This window comes from Lipotes vexillifer, unplaced genomic scaffold, assembly GCF_000442215.2.
Source record: "Lipotes vexillifer unplaced genomic scaffold, Lipotes_vexillifer_v1.1 scaffold380, whole genome shotgun sequence".
NCBI classification, from domain to species: Eukaryota; Metazoa; Chordata; class Mammalia; order Artiodactyla; family Lipotidae; genus Lipotes; species Lipotes vexillifer.
Genome location: NW_006779049.1, coordinates 662,367 through 687,025, shown reverse-complemented (window position 1 = coordinate 687,025; position 24,659 = coordinate 662,367). Strand labels below are relative to the sequence as shown.

Below are 24,659 nucleotides of genomic sequence, written 5' to 3'. Positions count from 1 at the left end.
GAAAGAACAAATGACCAAATATCTATGGTTATTAGTTGGTTTTCAGGTACAAATTTTACTGACAATGCTCAGACTTGTTGGTTACCTTTCTGATTCACCTCATGAAGTAAAATAGAGTAAGAAGTCTTTGCCACTTCAATTTGTTAGATAATTTTTCAAATTCAAATTCCCTTTTCAAAGGGAAATTACATTGTAATTGAACACTATCTTTACTTATTATATAAAAGCATGCTGTGGTGTCATTCCAAAACTTGCTTTTGATTTCCACACAGTTGGGAATTTATAGAATTATTGAGAAAAGGAGACAAAGGAGAGGTAAGAAGAACAGAGAAGCTAGATTTTTTGAGTAATAATTAGTCATTAAAGTAGCATGCAGAAGTCAAAATTACTTATAGAAAAATTATAAAGATTATTTTCTTCTCTATTTATTTAATAATATCAATAAAAGAAAAATCATGAATGCAAGTGTCCCAGCAAGATAATTTTTAGACTCAATATCATATCAAGTAGAAATAAGTATTATTACTACACTTTAGGTGTATCATGATTCTGCATAAATTACAAAATGGCCTCTCATTTTAAGATTTTTTGTTATTAATAACTATTCAATATTATTTTAATATGACAGTAATGTTATATATGTAATGCTATTTACTCTATGTATTAAAAGCCCTTATTTATAATTTAAAAATGTAAAATAATGATGTCAATTGTCTTGCTCATGTATTTATTCTTTAAACACTTATGTGCCAAGAGGCTCTCAATTTAGTGTAATATATATATCTACGTCTACAAACCTAAACCTACAAACCAAGCCTTATTTATCATTTGGCTAGGTGGTAGATGTGGTAGATTGAATTGTTGGTTCCATGTCTTTACTTTACATTCTTGTCATAAATGCATGATAGGCAGAATGACTTCCCTGCCCTTTACCTTTGCCTTACTTATATGCCTTGATTTTTGTCGACTAGAGATTAGAAGACTAAATATAAGTGGAGGCTTGAAATGTGCATATATGTCTGGACAGTCTTGTTGAGTTCCTGACATCACCATGAGAAGAACAGACCCCATGTCTGTCCCTGATATAAGAGACATGGAACATACTGGAACTTGAGCTATAGCCTGGAGCCAAGCTGACCAGGTCCAGTCAAGTCCTGCCAAGATCAGCCAAATCCCATCTGACACCTATATCTCTGAGTGAGAAAAACAGATATTTGTTGTTGTAAGCCACTAAATACTTGAGAGTGTTTGTTATACATCATTATTGTGAAAAGGAATTATATACAGTTTAAGCGTTAAAATTTAAAAAAATAGGAAAATCTTAGAATATAGCAAAGATTCTCAACTGGGGAATACTTTGCTCCCTAGACGACATTTGACAATGTCTAAAGACATTTTTGTTTGTCACAAATTGAGAGGTTAGCTACTGGCATCCAGCCCAGAATGTCAATATCACCCAGGATGATGATTCTTGGTTTATAATTTAGATTAGGTATTGAAATAAATCAAATATACAAGAAAAATGTATAGTTTTTAAGTGCACAAATATGAATTATTGACCAAATGTTCACCTAAAACTCCAGGAATATAGCCACTAAATTGTCATACATCACTTAGAATATCATGTTTTGGGATGTTTTCCAGATTCCAATATTGCTTGTCATTCCAATGGTTTGCAAATACCCTTTCTAATTCTATAAGTTAACTTTTAAATTCCAATCTGCCTTGTACATTGTTACCAGTCTAATCTTTTATAAAATTCCATTTGGACCATATTGCATAGACAGTTTGTACAGGTAATTATTTATTTTTTTATTTATTTTGTTTATTTATTTTGGCTGTGTTTGGTCTTTGTTGCTGTTCATGGGCTTTCTCTAGTTGTGGCAAGCGGAGGCTACTCTTCTCTGTGGTGTGTGGGCTTCTGATTGCAATGGTTTCTTTTGTTGCAGAGCACAGGATCTAGGCACACGGGCTTCAGTAGTTGTGGTATGTGGGCTCAGTAGTTGTGGTGCACAAGCTTAGTTGCTCCGCAGCATGTGGGATCTTCCCAGACCAGGGCTCAAACCCGTGCATTGGCAGGTGGATTCTTAACCACTGTACCACCAGGGAAGCCCCTGCACAGATAATTTTTATAAATTTTAAAATCTTTTATATTTTAACTAAGTTGACTAGATTCTAGAATCTACTCCAAGAAACTCAGACCCACTGTGTCATACACATACTATCACTGCATATAGTATTTCTTTTCATTGACTATTTACTCATTAATTCTCACATAGAATCTGTTTTTTAGTGCTTATTCAGGTGGCACCATCTATGCAAAGCAATCTATTTCCTTCAAAGGGAAGGCTTAAAGTGTGTGTGTGTGTGTGTGTGTGTGTGTGTGTGTATGTGTGTGTGTGTATGTGTGTGTTATGTAGGTATATAAGAACTAGTGTATAATATATGAATATAAATGCATGTGAGTATATTTGGGTGTTGGACTTGCTTTTAGGACTGCACCAAAGTGTTCTCCCTTATTATTCTGACTTATCTAATTTGTCATCTGCTTCTCTTTGAATTTGGTACACATAATAAAGAAAAACCAGGTACTTAAATATTTTCAAATCACAAACCTTGAGTAATGGAAGGAATTTATGGACACAGTATAATGATTATTATATAAAGATTAAATGCAACAATTACAGAGTAAATTTTTGAAAAAAATAATTAGAATGATCTAAGCCTGTAATTAGTTTACTTTCATACATGTACATAAACAAAGTATTGATAAAATTACACAGTGTTTATTGGGAGGGAGGTTTTAAAGTTGCATTTTGAGTCAAATTTTCCTCTACCATAGCACTTACTTTAAGTACATTATTCTTGTCTATTTATTTGTCTCTTTACCGCTTATGTTTGATAACCTTTAGAACTACTGTGTATATTTGTGTTTATTCCAAATATTTATATCCATATCAAAAAGCCTGAACAACTGCAAGTGCACAAGTATGTTGTTGAATAAATGAATGAATTCAGGTTATATCTATACCCTTACATTCCATGTTTGTCTTTTATTTTAATCTTTACAAAAAGGTGTTTAGGAGTATGTATAAATAATTCATATAATTTATCAACATAATAGTTTCATTAAGCCTTGACTTGAAAATACTCAGAGCAGATTCACATTTAGTTATTCATTGCAGTGTCTGATAGAATGTCTCAAGTGATTGCATGTGTATGTCTGCTTAGGTATTTACTGCTTAGAACCATTGGAATTCCTTGTAGGTTACAATTTTTAACCAGATCTAATTATTTTCAGGTAAGTACCATAATGAGAAAATATTACTCATCATGGGTTTCTCTTTGTTGTAAAATGCAGATCAAGGCATATTTTTTTTCTGTTTTGTTGAAAAATTGATATACATCACTGTATAATTTTAAGGTATACAGCACAATGGTTTGGTTTACATATATTGTGAAATGATTTCCACAATAGGTTCAGCTAACATCCATCTTTTCATATAGATACAAGAAAAAGAAAAGAAAGAAAAAAGGGGAAAAAATCTCCTTTTTTATTTTTCTTTCTTATATATCATACAACTGTTAGCTATAGTCATCATTTTGTATATTACATCCCTAGTACTTTATGTACCTTTTAACCACCTTCCCCTAATTACCCCATTCCCCCTCCTGGGACACTTTGCCTCTGGTAACCACAAGTCTGATCTCTTTCTCTATGGTTTGGCTTTGATTTTGTTTTTTTGTTTGTTTGTTTTTTTTAGAATCCAAATACAAGAGATCATACAGTATTTGTCTTTACCTGATTTATTTCACTTAGGATAATGCCCTCAAGGTCCATTCATGTTGTTGCAAATGGTAGGATTTCCTCATTTTTATGGCTGATTAATATTCCATTGTGTGTGTGTGTGTGTGTGTGTGTGTGTTGTAATTTCTTGAGAACCCTCAATACTGTTTTCCATTTACAATACCACCAACAATTTACAATACCACCAACAGTGTACAAGGGTTCTCTTTTCTTTACATTCATGTCAGCATTTGTTGTCTCTTATCTTTTTGATGATGGCCATTCTAACAGGTGTGAGGTGATATCTCATTGTGGTTTTAATTTGCGTTTCCCTAATGACTAGTGATGTTGAGCATCTTTTCACGTACCTGTTGGCCTTTTATATATGCTTTTGTGAGAAATGTTTATTCAGGTAGTTTGCCCATTTTTTAAGTAGGTTATTTGTTGCTATAGAGTTGAATGAGTTATTTATATGTTTTGGATATTAATCTCTTATCAGATGTATGGTTTGCAAATACCCTTTCTAATTCTGTAAGTTAACTTTTAAATTTGTTGATGGTTTCTTTTGCTGTGCAGGAGCATTTTAGTTTGAGGTAGTCCCACTTGTTTATTTTTTATTTTGTTGCTTGTGCTTTTAGGTGTCATGTCCAAAATATTATTAAGAAGACATATGTCAAGGAGCTTTATTCCTATGTTTTCTTCTAGGAGTTTCATGGTTTCAAGTCTTAGACTTAAGTCTTTCATCCACTTTTGAGTTATTTTTTGTGAGTGATGTAAGACACAGGTCGAGTTGCATTCTTTTACATGTGAATATCCAATTATTGCAGTACCATATACTGAAAAGACTGTCTTTTCTCCATTGAGTTTTCTTGGCTCCCTTGTCAAATATTAATTGACTGTATATATTTTATTTGTAGACTCTCAATTCTGTTCCATTGTTCTCTTTGTCTGTTTTTATGCCAGTACTGTACTATTTTGATGACTATAGCTTTTTCGTATAGCTTATAATCAGGAACTGTGATGCTCCAGCTTTGGTCTTCTTTCCCAGGATTGCTTTGGCAATTCATGGTCTTCTGTAGGTCCATAAACTCTTAGGAGTATTTTTTCTACTTCTGTAAAAATGCCATTGGAGTCTAGACAAAGATTGTATCAAATTTATAAGTGAATTTTGGTAGTATTGATATTTTAACAATATATATTATTCTAATAAATGAACACGGGATAGTTTTCCACTCATTTGTGTCTTGTTTGATTTCTTTCATTATTGTCTTATGGTTTTCAGAGTAGAGATCATTCACCTCCTTAATTAAATTTATACCTAAACATCCTACTGCTTTTGATGCAATTATTAAATGTATAAATTTCTTTCTTTATTTTTCAGAAAACTCTTTGTTAGAGTATAGAAATGATACTGATTTTTGCATGTTAATATTGTATCCTGCAACTTTACTGTATTCATTGATTAGATCTAACAGGTTTTGGTTGAATATTTAGGATTTTCTATATATAAAATCATGTTATCTGCAAATAGAGACAATTTTACTTCTTTCTTTCCAATTCTGATACCTTTTTTTTTTCCTTTTCCTTGCCTGATTACTCTAGGTAGGTATTCTAGTATTAGGCTGAATAGGAGTGCTGAGAGTAGGCACTCTTGTCTTGTTCCCGATCGTAGAGGAAAAGCTGTCCTACTTTCTCCACTGAGTATGATACGAGCTGTCAGCTTATCATATATGGCCTTTATTATGTTGAGATATGTTCCTTCCATGCCTAATTTGCTAATAATAATATCTACAATCAAATCTACAATTCAAGAAGTTTGAAATCATACCAGGTATCTTCTCTGATCACAATGGCATGAAACTAGAAATCAATAACAAAAGGAAAACTGGAAAATTCACAAACACATGGAAATTAAATAACATTCTCTTGGTCAACAAATGGACCAAAGAAGAAATTAAAAGGGAAATTAAAACTTTCTTGAGACAAACAAAAATGAATCACAACATACCAGAATTTGTAGGAAGCAGTAAAAGCAGTTCTATGAGGAAACTTCATAGCGAGAAAAGTCTCAGAAAAACAACCTAAATTTACTCCTGAAGGAACTAAATAAAGAAGAACAAACAGCTGAAAGAAAAAAAAAATGAAATAATAAGGATTAATGAAGAAATAAATAAAATACAGAATAGAAAAAATAGTAGAAAAGTTTAAGCAAACTAAGAGTTGGTTCTTTGAAAAAGATAAAACAGAACTGACAACCCCCTAGCTAGACTAACCAAAGAAAAAAGAGAAAGGACACAAATCAACAAAATTGTAAATGAGAAAGGAGATATTATAATGCATACCACAGAAATTCAAAGGATTGTAAGAGGCTGCTGTGAACAACTATATACCAACAAACTGGGCAACCTAAAAGAAATGGAAAAATTCTTAGACACATACAACTTACCAAAACTGGATCAGGAATAAATAGGAAATCTGAATAGACCAATAAATTACCAGTAAGGATATTAAATCAGTGATCAGATAGTCCCAACAGAGAAAGGCACAGAAACAGGTGGCTTCACTGATGAATTTTTAAAATATTAAAATAAAAATTAACACCTGTCTTTCTCAAACACTTTCAAAAAGTTAAAGAGGAGGGAATACTCCCAAAATTATTTTACAAGGTCAGCATTTTGTTGATACCCAAACCAGAGAAAGACACTACTAGAAAAGTACAGGTCAATATCATTGATGAATATAGACATAAAACAATCTCAGTAAAATACTAGCAAACTGAATTCAGTAGCATATTAAAAGGATCATTAGATAGCCTCATCCACCAGAGGGCAGACAGCAAAAGCAAGAACTACAATCCTGCAGCCTGGGGAACAATAACCACATTCAAAGAAAGATAGACAACATGAAAAGGCAGAGGGCTATGTACCAGATGAGGGAACAAGATAAAACCCCAGAAAAACAACTAAATAAAGTGGATATAGGCAATCTCCCAGAAAAAGAATTCAGAATAATGATAGTGAAGATGATCCAGGACCTCAGAAAAAGAAAGGAGGCAAAGATTGAAAAGATGCCAGAAATGTTTAACAAAGACCTAGAAGAATTAAAGAACAAACAGAGATGAAAAATACAATAACTGAAATGAAAACTACACTAAAAGGAATCAATAGCAGAATAACTGAGGGAGAAGAACGGATAAGTGACCTAGAAGACAGAATGGTGGAATTCACTGCAGCAGAACAGTATAAAGAAAAAAGAATGAAAAGAAATGAAGACAGCCTAAGAGACCTCTGGGACAACATTAAATGCAACAATATTCACATTATAGGGGTACCAGAAGAAGAAGAGAGAGGGAGAGGACCAGAAAAAATATTTGAAGAGATGATAGTCGAAAACTTCCATAACACGGGAAAGGAAATAGCCACCAAAGTCCAGGAAGTGCAGCAACTCCCATACACATTAAACTCAAGGAGAAACACGCCGAGACACATAGTAATCAAATTGGCAAAAATTAAAGACAAAGAAAAATTATTGAAAGCAGCAAGGGAAAAATGACAAATAACATACAAGGGAACTCCTATAAGGTTAAAAGCTGAATTCTCAGGAGAAACTCTAGAAGCCAGAAGGGAGTGGCATGATATACTTAAAATGATGAAAGGGAAGAAACTACAACCAAGATTACTCTACCCAACAAGGATCTCTTTCAGATTCGATGGAGAAATCAAAAGCTTTACACACAATCAAAAGCTAAGAGAATTCAGCACCACCAAACCAGCTCTAAAACAAATGCTAAAGGAACTTCTCTAAGTGAGAAACATAAGAGAAGAAAAGGACCTACAAAAACAAACCCAAAACAATTAAGAAAATGGTAATAGGAACATACATATCAATAATTACGTTAAACGTGAATGGATTAAATATTCCAACCAAAAGACACAGGCTTGCCGAATGTATACAAAAACAAGACCCATATATATGCTGTCTACAAGAGACCCACTCAGACCTAGGGACACATACAGACTGAAACTGAGGGGGTGGAAAAAGATATTCCATGCAAATGGAAATCAACAGAAAGCTGGAGTAGCTATACTCATATCAGATAGAATAGACTTTAAAATAAAGAATGTTACAAGAGACAAGGAAGGACACTACATAATGATCAAGGGATCAATCCAAGAAGAAGTATAACAATTATAAATATATAGGTACCCAACATAGGAGCATCTCAATACATAAGGCAACTGCTAATGTCTATAAAACAGCAAATTGACAGTAACACGATAATAGTGGGGAACTTTAACACCTCACTTACATCAATGGACAGATCATCCAAAATGAAAATAAATAAGGAAACACAAGCTTTAAATGACACAATAAACCAGATAGATTTAATTGATATTTATAGGACATTCCATCCAAAAACAGCAGATTACACATTTTTCTCAGGTGTGCATGGAACATTCTCCAGGATAGATAACATCTTGGGTCACAAATCAAGCCTCAGTAAATTTAAGAAAATTGAAATAATATCAAGCATCTTTTCTGACCACAGCGCTATGAGATTAGAAATCAATTACAGGGAAAAAAACGTAAAAAACACAAACACATGGAGGCTAAACAATACATTACTAAACAACCAAGAGATCACTGAAGAAATCAAAGAGGAAATCAAAAATACCTAGAGACAAATGTCAAGGAAAACACGACAATCCAAAATCTACAGGATGCAGCAAAAGCAGTTCTAAGAGGGAAGTTTATAGCTATACAAGCCACCTCAAGAAACAAGAAAAATCTCAAGTAAACAATCTAACCTTACACCTAAAGGAACTAGAGAAAGAAGAACAAACAAACCCCAAAGTTAGCAGAAGGAAAGAAATCATAAAGATCAGATCTGAAAAAAATGAAAAAGAAATGAAGGAAATGATAGCAAAGATCAATAAAATTAAAAGCTGGTGTTTTGAGAAGATAAACAAAATTGATAAACCATTAGCCAGACTCATCAAGAAAAAGAGGGAGAGGACTCAAATCAATAAAATTAGAAATGAAAAAGGTGAAGTTACAACAGACAGCACAGAAATACAAAGCATCCTAAGAAACTACTACAAGCAGTTCTATGCCAATAAAATGGACAACCTGGAAGAAATGGACAAATTCTTAGAACATTATAACCTTCCAAGACTGAACCATGAAGAAATAGAAAATGTGAACAGACCAATCAGAAGTAATGAAATTGAAACTGTGATTAAAAACCTTCCAACAAACAAAAGTCCAGGACCAGATAGCTTCACAGATGAATTCTCTCAAACACTTAGAGAAGAGCTAACACACATCCTTCTCAAACTCTTCCAAAAAATTGCAGAGAAAGGAACACTCCCAACTCATTCTATGAGGCCACCATCACCCTGATACCAAAACCAGACAAAGATACTACAAAAAAAGAAAATTAAAGCCCAATATCACTGATGAATATAGATGTAAAAATCCTCAACAAAATACTAGCAAACAGAAGCCAACAACACATTAAAAGGGTCATACACCATGATCAAGTGGGATTTATCCCAGGGATGCAAGGATTCTTCAATATATGCAAATCAATCTATGTGATACGCCATATTAAACAATTTAAAGAATTAAAACCATATAATCATCTCAACAGATGCAGGAAAAGCTTTTGACAAAATTCAACACTCATTTATGATAAAAACTCTCCAGAAAGTGGGCATAGGGGGAACCTACCTCAACATAATGAAGGCCATATATGACAAACCCACAGAAAAATCATTCTCAATGGTGAAAAACTGAAAGCAGTTCCTCTAATATCAGGAACAAGACAAGGATGTCCACTCTCACCACTACTATTCAACATAGTCTTGGAAGTCCTAGCCATGGCAATCAGAAAAGAAAAAGAAATAAAAGGAATACAAATTGGAAAAGAAGAAGTAAAACTGTCACTGTTTGCAGATGACATGATACTATACATAGGGAATCCTAAAAATGCCACCAGAAAACTACTAGAGCTAACCCATGAATTTGGTAAAGTTGCAGGATACAAAATTAATGCACAGAAATCTATTGCATTCCTATACCCTAATGAAGAAAAATCTGAAAGATAAATGAAGGAAGCACTCCCATTTACCATTGCAACAAAAGAATAAAATACCTAGGAATAAATCTACCTAGGGAGACAAAAGACCTGTATGCAGAAAACTATAAGATACTGATGAAAGAAATTAAAGATGATACAAGTAGATGGGGAGATATACCATGTTCTTAGATTGGAAGAATCAACATTGTGAAAATGACTATACTACCCAAAGCAATCTACAGATTCAATGCAATCACTATCAAATTACCAATGGAAGTTTTTACAGAACTAGAACAAAAAATCTTAAAATTTGTATGGTGGTACAAAAGATCCAGAATAGCCAGCCAAAGCAGTCTTGAGGGAAATAAACGGAGCTGGAGGAATCAGACTCCCTGACTTCAGACTATACTACGAAGATACAGTAATCAAGACAATATGGTACTGGCACAAAAACAGAAACACAGATCAATAGAATATGGTAGAAAGCCCAGTGATAAACCCACACACCTATGGTCAACTAATCTATGACAAAGGAGGCAAAGATATACAATGGAGAAAAGACAGTCTCTTCAATAAGTGGTGCTGGGAAAACTGGACAACTACATGTAAAAGAATGGAATTAGAACACTCCCTAACACCATACACAGAAATAAACTCAAAATGGATTAGATACCTAAATGTAAGAGCAGACTCTATAATACTCTTAGTGGAAAACATAGGAAGAACACTCTGTGACATAAATCACAGCAAGATATTTTTTTGATCCACATCCTAGAGTACTGGAAATAAAAACAAAAATAAACAAATAGGACCTAATGAAACTTCAAAGCTTTTGCACAACAAAGGAAACCATAAACAAGACGAAAAGACAACCCTTGAATGGGAGAAAATATTTGCAAATGAATCAATGGACAAAGGATTAATCTCAAAAATATATAAACAGCTCATGCAGCTCAATATTAAAGAAACAAACAACCCAGTCTAAAGATGGGCAGAAGACCTAAATAGACATCTCTTCAAAGAAGACATACAGATGGCCAAGAAGCACATGAAAAACTGCTCAACATCACTAATAATTAGAGAAATTCAAATCAAAATTACAACAAGGTATCACTTCACACCAGTTAGAATTGGCATCATCAGAAAATCTACAAACAATAAATGCTGGAAAGGGTGTGGAGAAAAGGGAACCTTCTTGCACTGTTGGTGGGAATGTAAACTGATACAGCCACTAGGGAGAACAGTAAGGAGGTTCTTTTAAAAACTAAAAGTAGAATTACCATATGATCCTGCAATCCCACTACTGGCCATATGCCCAGAGAAAACCATAATTCAAAAAGACACATGCACCCCAATGTTCATTACAGCACTATTTACAACAGCCAGGTCATGGAAGCAACCTAACTGCCCATCAACAGATGAATGGATAAAGAAAACATGGTATACATATACAATGGAATATTACTCAGCCATAAAATGGAACAAAATTGAGTCATTTGTTGAGACGTGGATGTATCTAGAGACTGTCATATAGAGTGAAGTAAGTCAGAAAGAGGAAAACAAATATCGTATATTAACGCATGTATGTGGAACCTAGAAAAATGGTACAGATGAACTGGTTTGCAGGGCATAAGTTGAGACACAGATGTAGAGAACAAACATATGGACACCAAGGTGGGGAAAACCCTGGGGGGTTGGTGATGGTGGTGTGCTGAATTGGGCGATTGGGATTGACATGTATACACTGATTTGTATAAAACTGATGACTAATAAGAACCTGCTGTATAAAAAAAAGGATCATTTACCATGATCAGGTGGTATCATCCCTGGGATGCAAGGATGGTTCAACATACACAAACCAATCAATGTGTTATATCACGTTAATAGAGTGAAAGAAATAATCATGCAATCATTTCAATAGATGCAGAAAAGGCATCTCACAAAATTCAACATTCATTCATGATAAAAAAAAGAACAATTCAACAAATGAAGGCATCCTTTTAATTTGAAAATTTTGCAAATACATATCAATAAAGTTGTTTTGGAGAGAAACTTCTGCTGAATAGCTGAACTAAAGCTCTTATGATTGGAATTTCTCAATCTTTAAGATATATTAGAATCAAACAGTATCAATAAATATCAAGTTAACTGTGAAATATTTCAAAATTAGTATCTGTGGAAAACAGTATGTGAACTGATCATATATCTGATGGTGTGTCAAAGTTAAGTACATTACTCAGATTATCTTTACATAATAAAAGCAGAATTTCTTTAATTTGAATAGTTTGGTTGAAATAAATGAGTCAACAGAAAATGCTCTTAAACAAACAGTAGAATGTAATTACAACAAAGTTAGAATTTGAACACAAGATCAAAGGGGATATGTGAATGCTTAAACTTACATATTTTACTCTTTATTTGATTCCAATAATTACCACTCTCTTTGTAAGATTTTGGTTTTAGATTTAGAATTAAATTAAATTATGAATCTCTAATACATGTATCATACCACCTTAATTCTTATTGAATACTGTCGAGATTGATCAAGAGGGTTGAGTAGGAGGACATGGAACTCACTTCCCCCCAATGAACACATCAAAAATACATCTACATGTGGAAAAATTCTCACTGAAAACAAATTGGAAACTGTTAGGAAGACTCCTATACAACCAAGGTTGTAAGAAAGATCCATAGGGAATCAGGTAGGAGCAAAGAAAATCAATAAGATCAGGACCTGTGCCCTTGGGAGGAAACTCAGAGGAAAAGGGAGATTACATGAGCAAAGACCCACTCTGTGGAGTGAGTGGTTCAAGCCCCAGATTGCACACTCTAGTCTTGGGGTCTTAAATAGGGGAGAAAATCCTTCTTGACTGGTTGGAAGACTGCTGGACTAATAGGAGGGCTGTGGGAAGCCTAGATTCCACTTCTGAGGAGCATGTATTCACTGGTTTGCCCCCAAGCAGGGCAGAAAGTGGATAGAGGACTGCTCCAGTAGCTGCTGGGTTTCACACAACTGCCTTGGTGCATGCCTCAGCCTGAGCTAAGTGAACACCACAGCCCTGTTTACTCCACATTGCAATGCAGCATTGGATCTAGGACTGCCACAACTGGGAAGAAAGCTTGGCCATTGGACACAGAGGCAACTTGGTTCAGAGCCAGTATCTGGACAGTGGTCGCCATTGTCAACACTTCTCAAGCAGCCCATCAGAAGCAGCCCAGAACTCTCATGGCAGCTGGTCCATCATATCTCATGGGCCAATATACATCGAGAGTACATGCAGACTCTACCTGCCCTGAAGTGCAGCTCCAAAGCAGGGTGAAGGTGGTGGGGGCTGGGAGGTGTGATCAGCTATGAGGAACAAAGGGGACTTGGATCCAAGGCTGCATCTGAGCAGAGTGAAGGGAAACTATGCTGGCATCTGCACAGGCAGCACATGGGAGACAGCTTGGATTTCTGTCTGTAGCCAACACAATCTGAGAGCCTGCACAGGCCCCAATCATTCAGCAGTCTCTGCCTCTGAGGCAAGGGTCATGGTAATAGAAGTGGAGAAAGCACACACTTAAAGGGAACAAAGCCAGCCTGGGCTCAACCCTCTGAGCTTCTGCTCCAGTAACTTGGAATCAGATCCCACCCCTGATAGGGTGGGGATGGCAGTGAGCAGAGGGAAAGTCCTGCCTCACACCAGGATCCAGCTCTAGCCCCTTAATCTCTAGCCCCACCCATACCAAGATGATAGCTGCCAGCACAGCATAAGGAAAGACACGACTTGTGTAAAATCCAGCTCTCCCACCAAAGGCATTGAATACATAAAATCTGTATAGGGAAGCTACCACATAAGGACACCACTTCAAGACCACAATAGGAAACTGACTGACCTAAATTCACAGAGGCAGAGAAAGTTAAATAAAATGAAAAGGCAGAGGTACTATTCTCAATTGAAAGAGCAAGAGAAATCCCCTGAAAAAATAATGGAACAGAAATAAACAAATTACAAATAAATAATTCAAAGCACTTGTAGTAAGAATGTTAACTGAATTAGGGAAAAGAATAGATGAATGCTGTGAGATTTTTAACAAGGAACTAGAAAATATAAAAAAGACCTAATCAGACAGGAAGAATTCAATAACTGAAACAAAAAACACACTAGAAGGAATGAATCACAGGAATAATTGAAACAGAAGAACACATAAGTTATCTGGAAGATAGAATAATGGAAATCAACCAATCAGAGCAGCAAAATTAAAAACAAAATTAAATAAAAAAGAGAACAATTTAAAATGTCTGTTGTATAACACTAAGCATTCCAAAATTCACGTTATAGGAATTTCAGAAAAAGAAGAGAGAGAAGTGGACTGAAAACATATTTGATGAAATTATGGCTGAAATCCTCCCAAACATAAAGAAGGAAACAGATATCCATGTACAGGAAGTAGAGAGGGTCCCAAACAAGATGAACTCAAACATAGACCCATAGCAAGACATATTATAATTAAAATGGCACAAGTTAAAGATAAGAGGGAATGCTAAAGGAAGCAAGAGAAAAACAAAGAATCATACACAAGGGAATCCCCATAAGGCTATCAGCTTCTTTTTCTGCAGAAACTTTGCAAGCCAGAAGGGAGTGACATTATATATTCCAAGTGCTGAAAGGGAAAACCCTGCAACATAGAATACTCTACCCAGCAAGATTATCATCTAGAATTGAAGGATGGATAAAGAACTTCTCAGACAAGCAAAAATTAGAAGAGTTTATCAATACTAATTTGACACTAAAATAAATATTAAAGGGTCTTCTCTAATTGGTAAATAGGTAATTTTTGGAAAGGGAAATTCCTACCAGGAAATATAAACATATAGTAAGGGTTGAGAATCAACCACTTAAATAAGCTAGTACAAAAAATAAAACACAAAAAAATTTAAAAGCAACTGTAACTACAGTAAACAGTTCAGAAATAAATGTGAAGATGTAAAATATAACCTCAAAAACATAAAATGTGGAGGAGGGCAATAAAATATGTGGATATTTTAGGATATATCTGAACTTAAATGACTACCAGTTTAAGACAAGTAGATATAGTTATAGGTCAAAATATATGAACTCATGGTAACCACAAATCAAAAACCTACAATAGGTACAGAAAAGCTATAAAGAAAGGAACATAAGTATACTACTAAAGAAGATAATCTAACCACAGAGAACAAACAAGAAGAAGAAATAAACAGAGAAGAACTATAAAAACAACCAGAAAAAGTAATCAAATTGCAATAATTACATACATATCAATAATTACTTAAAACATCAATGGACTAAATGCTCCAATCAAAAGACATAGGGTAGCTGATTGGATAAAAGAACAAAACCTATCTATATGTTGTGTGCAAGAGACAAACTTCAGAGCTAAAGACAAACACAGACTGAAAGTGAAAAGATGGAAAAAGATAATTCATGCAAACGGAAATGACAAGAAAGTGGGGTAGCAATACCAATATCAGACAAAATAGATTTTAAAACAAAGGCTATAACAAAACACAAAAAAAGATATTATATAATGATAAAGGAATAAATTCAAAAACAGTATATTACACTTGTTAACATATAGGCATCCAATACAGGAGCACCTAAATATATAAAGAAAATATTAACAGACTTAAAAGTAGAAGACAATAATACATTAACAGTAGGGGACATTAATGTGCCACATACATAAATGGACAGATCATCCAAACAGAAAATCAATAAAGCCAACAGTGGTCTTAAGTGACCCTACAGAGTAGCTGAATTTAATTAATATCTATAGGACATTAACATACAAAAATAGCACAATACACAGTCTTTTCAAATGCACATGTAATATTCTCTAGAATAGATCACATGCTAGGCTTACAAATTTTTTAGGGTAGAAATTATACCAAAATTTTTTTCCAACCACAGCAGTAAGAAACTAGAAGTCAATTACAGAAAGAAAAATGGGAAAATAAAAATCATGTGGAGACTAACCAAAAGGCTACTAAATAACCAATGGGTCAAAGAGGAAACCAAAAAGGAAATCAGAAAATACCTCGAGACAAATGAAAGTGGAAACACAACTTTCCAAAATGTATGGGATGCAACAAAAGCAATTCTAAGAGATAAGTTTATACTGATACAGGCCTTCCTCAGGAAATAAGAAAAACCTCAAATTAACAACCTAAAAACCATCTAAAGGAACTAGAAAAGGAAGAACAAACAGAGACCACAGTTAGCAAATGGAAGCAAATAATAAACATTAGAGAAGAAATAAATAAAATAGAGACCAGAAAATAATAGAAAAATAAATGAAACCAAGAGGTGGATTTTTGAAAAGAAAAAAAGTTGATAAATCTTTAGCAATGCTCACCAAGAAGAAGAGAAAGGACCCAAATAAAATCAGAAATGAGAGAAAAAAATCACAATTGATACCACAGAGATACAAAAAATCATAAGAAAACACTATGAACAATTATATGCCAAAAATTTGAATACTCTAGAGGAAATGGACAAATTTCTAGAAACATACAACCTGCCAAGACTGAATCAAGAAGAAACAATTTGGGGGCTTCCCTGGTGGTCCAGTGGTAAAGAATCCACCTTCCAATGCAGGGGACACAGGTTTGATCCCCCGTTGGGGAACTAAGATCCCACATGCCACAGGGCAAATAAGCCCATGCACCACAACAGTTGAGCTCGCCCACCTCAAAAAGAGATCCCACGTGCTGCAAACTTCACAGCCCATGCACCCTGGAACCCCAGGTGTCACAACTAGAGAGAGAAAACCTGCACACCACAATTGGAGAGAAGGCCGAGTGCCACAACTAGAGAGAAATCCAAGCAGACCATGAGCTCTAATGAAAAAGATCCCACATGCCTCAACAAAGATCCCATGTGCTGCAACTAAGACCCAATGCAGCCAAAAACAAAAGGAAAATAAATAAATAAGATAATAAAAACAGAAACAATTTGAACAGATAGATCACTAGTAGTGAAATTTAATTTGTAATTAAAAAAAGTCCCAGCAAATAAAGTCCAGGACTGAATAGCTTTATAGGGGAATTCTACCAAGCATATAAAGAAGCATTAATACATCTTTGAGAAGATAATCCTTCTCAAACTATTCCAAAAATTGAAGAGGAAGGAACACTCTCAAATTCATTCTACAAGGCTATCACTACCCTGATAGCAAAACCAGACAAGAGATACAACAAAAAGGAAAATTACAGGCCAATGTCTTTGAAGTATATATTTGCAAAAATCCTCAAAAAATATTAGCAAACAAATCCAACAGTATGTAAAAAAATCATATCCCATGAGCAAGTGGGATTTATTCCAGGGATGCAAAGGTGGTTCAATATTTGCAAATCAGTCAATGGGATATACCACATTAACAAAGAAAGGACAAAAGTCACATGATCATCTCAATAGATGTGGCATTTGACAAAGTTCAGCATCCATTCATGATAAAAAACTCTCATCAAAGTAGGTATAGAGGGAACATATCTCAAAATAAAAATGGGTTATTTATGCTAAGCTCACAGCTAACATAATTTCAATGGTGAAATGTTGAAGCCTTTCCTCTAATTTCAGGAAAAAAAAAAACTAGGATGCCCACAATCACCACTGCTATTTAAAATAGTATTGGAAGTCCTAGTTACAGCAATCGGACAAAAAACAAGAAATAAAAGACAACCACATTTGAAGGAAATAAATAAACTCACTATTTGCAGATTACACAACACTGTATATAGAAAACCTTAAATTCACCACCAAAAAACTATTAGACATAATAAATGAATTCAGTTAAGTTGCAGGATACAAGATTAATATACACACATATGTGGCTTTTCTAAAGTAATAATGAACTAACAAAAAGAGAGAAAGGAAATAAACAATTCTGTTTAAAATCACATCAAAAATAATAAAATACCTAGGAATAAGCTTAACCGGGGAGATGTAAGACATACACTCTGAAAACTATAAAACACTGATAAAGGAAATTGAATAGAATACAAAGAAATGGAAAGATGTCCTGTGCTCTTGTACTGAAAGAATTAATATTGTTAGAATGGCCATACTACCCAAAGCAATATACAAATTTAATGCAACCTTTATCAAAATACTCATGACATTTTTCATGGAACTAGAATGAATACTCCAAAAATTTATATGGAATCAGGAAAGACCCCAAATAGCCAAAGCAACTTAAGAAAAAAGAATAAAGCTAGAGAGATCACACTCCCTGACTTCAGACTATACTACAAAGCTACAGACATCAAAACATCATGGTACTGGAACAAAAACAGACACATAGATCAAGACAATAGAATAGAGAGCTCAGAAATAAACCCACACACCTATGGTCAACTAATCTATGACAAAAGAGTCAAGAATATATAATGGAGGACAGAAAATCTCTTCAATAAGTAGTACTAGGAAAACTGTAAAGCTACATGTAAAAGAATGTGATCAGAACATTTCCTCACAAAATACAAAAAATAAACTGAAAATGGATTAAAGGCCTAAATATAAGATCTGAAACCATAAAATTCCTAGAAGAGAATATAAGCAAAATACTCTGACATAAATCATAGCAATATTTTTGGGTCTGTATTCTAAGGCAAGAAAAAAAGTAAAAGCAAACATAAACAAATGAGATCTAATTAAACTTAAAAGCTTTTGCACAGCAAAGGAAACCATCGTCAAAACAGAAAGACAGGGCTTCCCTGGTGGCACAGTGGTTGAGAGTCCACCTGCCGATGCAGGGGATGCAGGTTCGTGCCCCAGTCCAGGAGGATCCCAAGTGCCGCAGACCGTCTGGGCCCATGAGCTATGGCCGCTAAGCCTGCGCGTCCGGAGCCTGTGCTCTGCAACGGGAGAAGCCACAGCTGTGAGAGGCCTGCGTACCACAAAAAAACAAAAAAACAAAAAAACAAAAATCCAGAAAGACAACCTACTAAGTGAAAGAAAATAATTGCAAATGATATGCCCTACAAGGGGTTAAGATATAAAATATATAAACAGCTAATATAATTCAATATCAAAAAACAAATGACCCAATTAAAAAATGGGCAGAAGACTTGAATAGACATTTTTCCAAAGAAGAGTACAGATGGCTAACAGGCATATGAAAAGATGCTCAACATCTCTAATTAGAGACATGTAAATCAAAGCAACAATGAAATATCTTCTCACACATTTCAGAATGGTTATCATCAAAAATACTATGAATGGGGCTTCCCTGGTGGTGCAGTGGTTGGGAGTCTGCCTGTCAATGTAGGGGACACGGTTTCATGCCCCGGTCTGGGAGGATCCCACATGCTGTGGAGTGGCTGGACCTGTGGGCCGTGGCTGCTGGGCCTGTGTGTCCGGAGTTTGTGCTCCACAATGGGAGAGGCCGCGGTGGTGAAAGGCCCATGTACCAGAAAAAAAAAAAAAACATACTATGAATGACAAGTGTTGGTGAAGATGAGGAGAAAAGGGAACCATTGTATAATGGTGGTGAGAATTTAAATTGGTGCAGCCACTATGGAAGACATTATGGAGTTTCTTTAAAAAACTAAAAATAGAACTACCATGCGATCCAGAAATTCCACTCCCTGGAATATAACTAAATAAAATAAAAATAGTAATTTTAAAAGACTAATGCACCTCACTGTTCACAGCAGCACTATTTATAATAGCCAAGATATGGAAGCAACTCAAGCACTGTAGGTAGGGGTGTGTGTGTGTGTGTGTGTGTGTGTGTGTGTGTGTGTGTGTGTATAAAGGAGAATTATTAATACTTAGCCATAAAGAAAAGAATAAAATTCTGCCATTTGCAGCAAGGTGGATGGACCTAGAGAATATTATGCTTAGTGAAATTAGTCAGACAAAGACAAACATTCTGTAATATGACTTACGTGTGGAATCTAAGAAATAACACAGAGGAATGTATGTAGCAAAACAAAAACAGACTCACAGATATAGATAACAAATTAGTGGTTACCACTTGGAAGAGGGAGCAGCAAGATAAGGGAATGAGATTAAGAGATACAAAATACATGTGTGAAATAGATAAGCAAGAATGATATACTGTACAGCACAGGGAAATATAGCCATTATTTTATAACTTTTAATGAAGTATAATCTATAAAAATACTGAATTACTAAGCTGTACACCTGAAACTAATATAATATTTTAAATACACTATACTTCAATAAAAATAAAATAACATACTGTAGGAATTCTTTAACTTTTAGCATAAAGAATTCATCCTGAGAAGTATGGATTTTTATTCGGTGGTATCCAGGTCTTCTAGCCAACATAAATTTTTCCAAGTCCCTATATTATTAAATTTAATGGATTTATAAAAAAAAAATATTTTAACATAAAATCAATTTGCTTTACTACAGGTAATTTAAATAATTAATTTGAATATATATTCTTGGCTGTGTACTTTTTCTTTCTTTTTTTAAATAGAATTATTTTCTGGGCTAATAAACTTTTAGACCAAATAACAATAAACTTTTTAATGATAAGGTTTAGATATTGGCTTATCTTCTCCAAGTTCTTAGATAACCCAAGCAAAAAGTGAATGAGGATATCTGAGCTTATGATCATTAATAGATGAATGAAGAGTTCTTCAAACCTGAGAAAATTCCATAGTTTAGAGGGAAATTGGCATATCCAATAGAATACAGGCACAAACCAGAATTGAACTACTAAAAATGTCGTGAATTAAACTTAAGCTACTAAATTGGGGTTCAAATTCCTTGTTAGTGTAAACTGTAATATATCTTAATATATCTTATCATTCAGTATATCATAATAATCCTTTTGAATTCAAATCAGCTGGCTGAAACATCTCTTCATTTTTACTCTAGAAGTCAGTGGCAAACAGAATCTGAAATAAAATCAACTTATTTAGAATGTATGCATTTAATATATGTTTGCCTATATGATTTTCCTACATATATTCAAGAAAATGGAGTTTAAAGAAATGTTTTTACAGTGAGTATCTACCCTACTGCTCCCCAACAAAACTGGCCTAAGCCTTCAGAAGATTCTAAGAATTACAGAACTAAATGCCCTACTTTCAGGAAGGGACCCTTAATACAAAAGATACATTTACAAAACTGCTTTCATTACCTATGAATACCACAAAGAAAAGTGACAGTGTTGCATAAGCACAGAACTGCATCAGAAGTTAGATGAAGAATACATAATTTATCCAACTTTAACTGATGAGAATAAATAACTGGAGAAAATTTACAGAGAATAAAATACCAACAGAAGTCTCCAAAAGTGACTCGAGGAAAATAAGGGGCTCATTTTCTAAATTCTGTGAGAGAGCACTAGAATAAATCAGGGGAATCACGCATTGTGTGGTAACTTTTACAATTTTATGCTTCTTTACACGTTTTATTAATTGAATGACAATTTCTATTTACAGTGGAGCACAGGGAAATTCTGACAGTGAAGAATTCTGCTTCTCAGAATGAAAAGTATTTCCCTTAAAAATAAGTAGAAATAAAAATAACTTTATTGCTAGGCTGTTAAATCCAGAAACACATTTTTTAAAAATTATTATTTTGAATAATTCTTTTAATTTAGAATCATTAAAAATTGGTAAGTAGATTACAACTTCTGATCCAAGGAAGTGGCTGCTAGACATACACTTCTTGTCAATCTGACCTAAATGGCAGCATGACAACATGAGCCAGTGCATAGAGTCAGAAAGGGTTTAAATAACTAATATATAATCTGGTGAACAAATATACCTGTGGTGACATTTGTAAGTATAATATCTTCAACCTAAGCCATGTGCAGCTAGGATAATAATATATCTGGCTACAACTGAACAATAATATACAACTTATGCTTTATGTTTAATTCCTAAACACTTTAATATTTATGTACTTCTTCACTTCCTATAATCATGGTTTTACAAAATATTATGGATTTTGAGTTTGGGGCTATAATCTGTGTTTTAAATAAGAAAAAGTGAAACAAATCATTAGACATAATGAATTTAAAATGTTTCAGTGTGATACTTATATCTACAATGTTACTATCAGAGGAAAGGCAACATATGATGTAGAGGATAAACTTGCCTTTTGTAAATTTGATTCCAAAATTATAGTTAAAGTATTATTTTACTTTCAGGTTTTCTTAAACCATTTGTGGGCAAACTAAAGCCAATGGGCCAAACCTGGTGACCACCTGTTTTTATTAAAAAAAAAAAGTCATTGAAAAACAGTCATGTCATCTATCACTACTTTTGCACACAATGACGTTGCATATCGGTATCTTAGTCTGCTTGGGCTGCTATAACAGACTGGGTTGCAACTGACAGACTCCGTAGCATATAAACAAGAGAAATTTTTTCTCACAATTCAAGAGGCTTAGAAACTGGATCTGAGCACCAGCATGGTCAGATGAGGGCCCTCTTCCTGGTCACTAACTTTTCCTTTATCCTCACCTGGTGCAAAGGGCTAGGGCACTCTCTGTGATCTCTATTTTCTTTTTTTAACATCTTTATTGGAGTATAATTGCTTTAAAATGTTCTGTTAGTTACTGCTGTATAACAAAGTGAATCACCGATATGTATACTTATATCCCTATATCCCCTCCCTCTTGCATCTCCCTCCCACCCTCCATATCCCACTGAGCTATGCAGCTGTTTCCCACTAGCTATCTATTTTACATTTGGTAGTGGATATATGTCAATGCCACTCTCCCACTTCATCCCAGCTTGCCTTTACCCCCCTGAGTCCTTAAGTCCACTCTCCACATGTGCATCTTTATTCCTGTCATGCCCCTAGGTTCTTCAGAACTTTTTTTTTTTTTTAGATTCCATATATATATGTGTTAGCATATGGTATTTGTTTTTCTCTTTCTGACTTACTTCACTCTGTAGGACAGATTCTAGGTCCATCCACCTCACTACATAAAACTCAATTTCATTTCGTTTCATGGCTGAGTAATATTCCACTGTATATATGTGCCACATCTTATTTATCTATTCATTTGTCATTGGACACTTAGGTTGCTTCCATGTCCTGGCTATTGTAAATAGAACTGCAATGAACATTGTGGTACATGACTCTTTTTGAATTATGTTTTTCTCAGGGTATATGCCCAGTAGTGGAATTGCTGGGTCATACGATAGTTCTATTTTTAGTTTTTTAAGGAACCTCCATACTGTACTCCATAGTGGCTGTATTAATTAACATTCCCAGCAACAGTGTAGGAGGGATTGCTTTTCTCCACACCTTCTCCAGCATTTATTGTTTGTAGATTTTATGATGATGGCCATTCTGACCAGCGAGAGGTGATACATTATTGTAGTTTTGATTTGCATTTCTCTAATGATTAGTGATATAGAGCATCCTTTCATGTGTTTGTTGGCAATCTGTATATCTTCTTTGGAGAAATGTCTATTTAGGTCTTCTGCCTATTTTTGGATTGGGTTGTTTGCTTTTTGATATTGAGATGCATGAGCTGCTTGCATATTTTGGAGATTAATAGTTTGTCAGTTGCTTTGTTCACAAATATTTTCTCCCATTCTGAGGGTTGTCTTCTTGTCTTGTTTATGGTTTCCTTTGCTGTGCAAAAGCTTTTAAGTTTCAATAGGTCACACTTGTTTATTTTTGTTTTATTTCCATTTCTCTAGGAGGTGGGTCAAGAAGGATTTTGCTGTGATTTATGTCATAGAGTGCTCTGCCTATGTTTTCCTAAAAGAGTTTGATAGTGTCTGGCCTTACATTTAGGTCTTTAATCCATTTTGAGTTTATTTTTGTGTATGTTGTTAGGGAGTGTTGTAATTTCATTCTTTACGTGTAACTGCCCAGTTTTCCCAGCACCACTTATTGAAGAGGCTGTCTTTTCTCTATTGTATATTCTTGCCACCTTTATCAAAGATAAGGTGACCATATGTGCATGGGTTTATCTCTGGTCCTGTTCCATTCATCTGTAATTCTGTTTTTGTGACAGTACCATACTGTCTTGATTACTGTAGGTTTGTAGTACAATCTGAAGTCAGGGAGTCTGATTCCTACAGCTCCATTTTTCTTTCTCAAGATTGCTTTGGCAATTCAAGGTCTTTTTTGTTTCCATACAAATTGTGAAATTTTTTATTCTATTTCTGTGAAAAATACCATTGGTAGTTTGATAGGGATTGCATTAAATCTGTAGATTGCTTTGGTTAGTATAGTCATTTTCACAATGTTGATTCTTCCAATCCAAGAACATGGTATATTTCCCCATCTGTTTGTATCATCTTTAATTTCTTTCATCAGTGTCTTATAGTTTTCTGCATGCAGGTCCTTTGTCTCCTTAGGTAGGTTTACTCCTCTGTATTTTATTCTTTTTGTTGCAATGGTAAATGGGAGTGTTTCCTTAATTTCTCTTTGAGATTTTTCATCATTAGTATATAGGAATGCAAGAGGAGATTTTTGTGCATTGATTTTGTATCCTGCTACTTTACCAAATTCATTGATTAGGTCTAGTAGTTTTCTGGTAGTATCGTTAGGATTCTCTATGTATAGTATCATGTTATCTGCAAACTGTGACAGTTTTACTTCTTATTTTCCAATTTGGATTACTTTTATTTCTTTTTCTTCTCTGATTGCTGTTGCTAAAACTTCCAAACTATGTTGAAGAACAGTGGTGAGAGTGGGCAATCTTGTTTTGTTCCTGATCTTGGTGGAAATGCTTTCAGTTTTCCACCATTGAGAACGATGTTGGCTGTGGGTTTATCATCTATGGCCTTTATTATGTTGAGGTACGTTCCCT

At 34.5% G+C, this 24,659-nt stretch overlaps 1 pseudogene; it reads left to right on the top strand.

Moving 5' to 3' along the window:
• Positions 1–12,894: 12,894 nt before the first annotated feature.
• The window catches only part of LOC103090470 (elongation factor 2 pseudogene), a 74,164-nt pseudogene continuing 62,399 nt past the window's right edge, over positions 12,895–24,659 (top strand).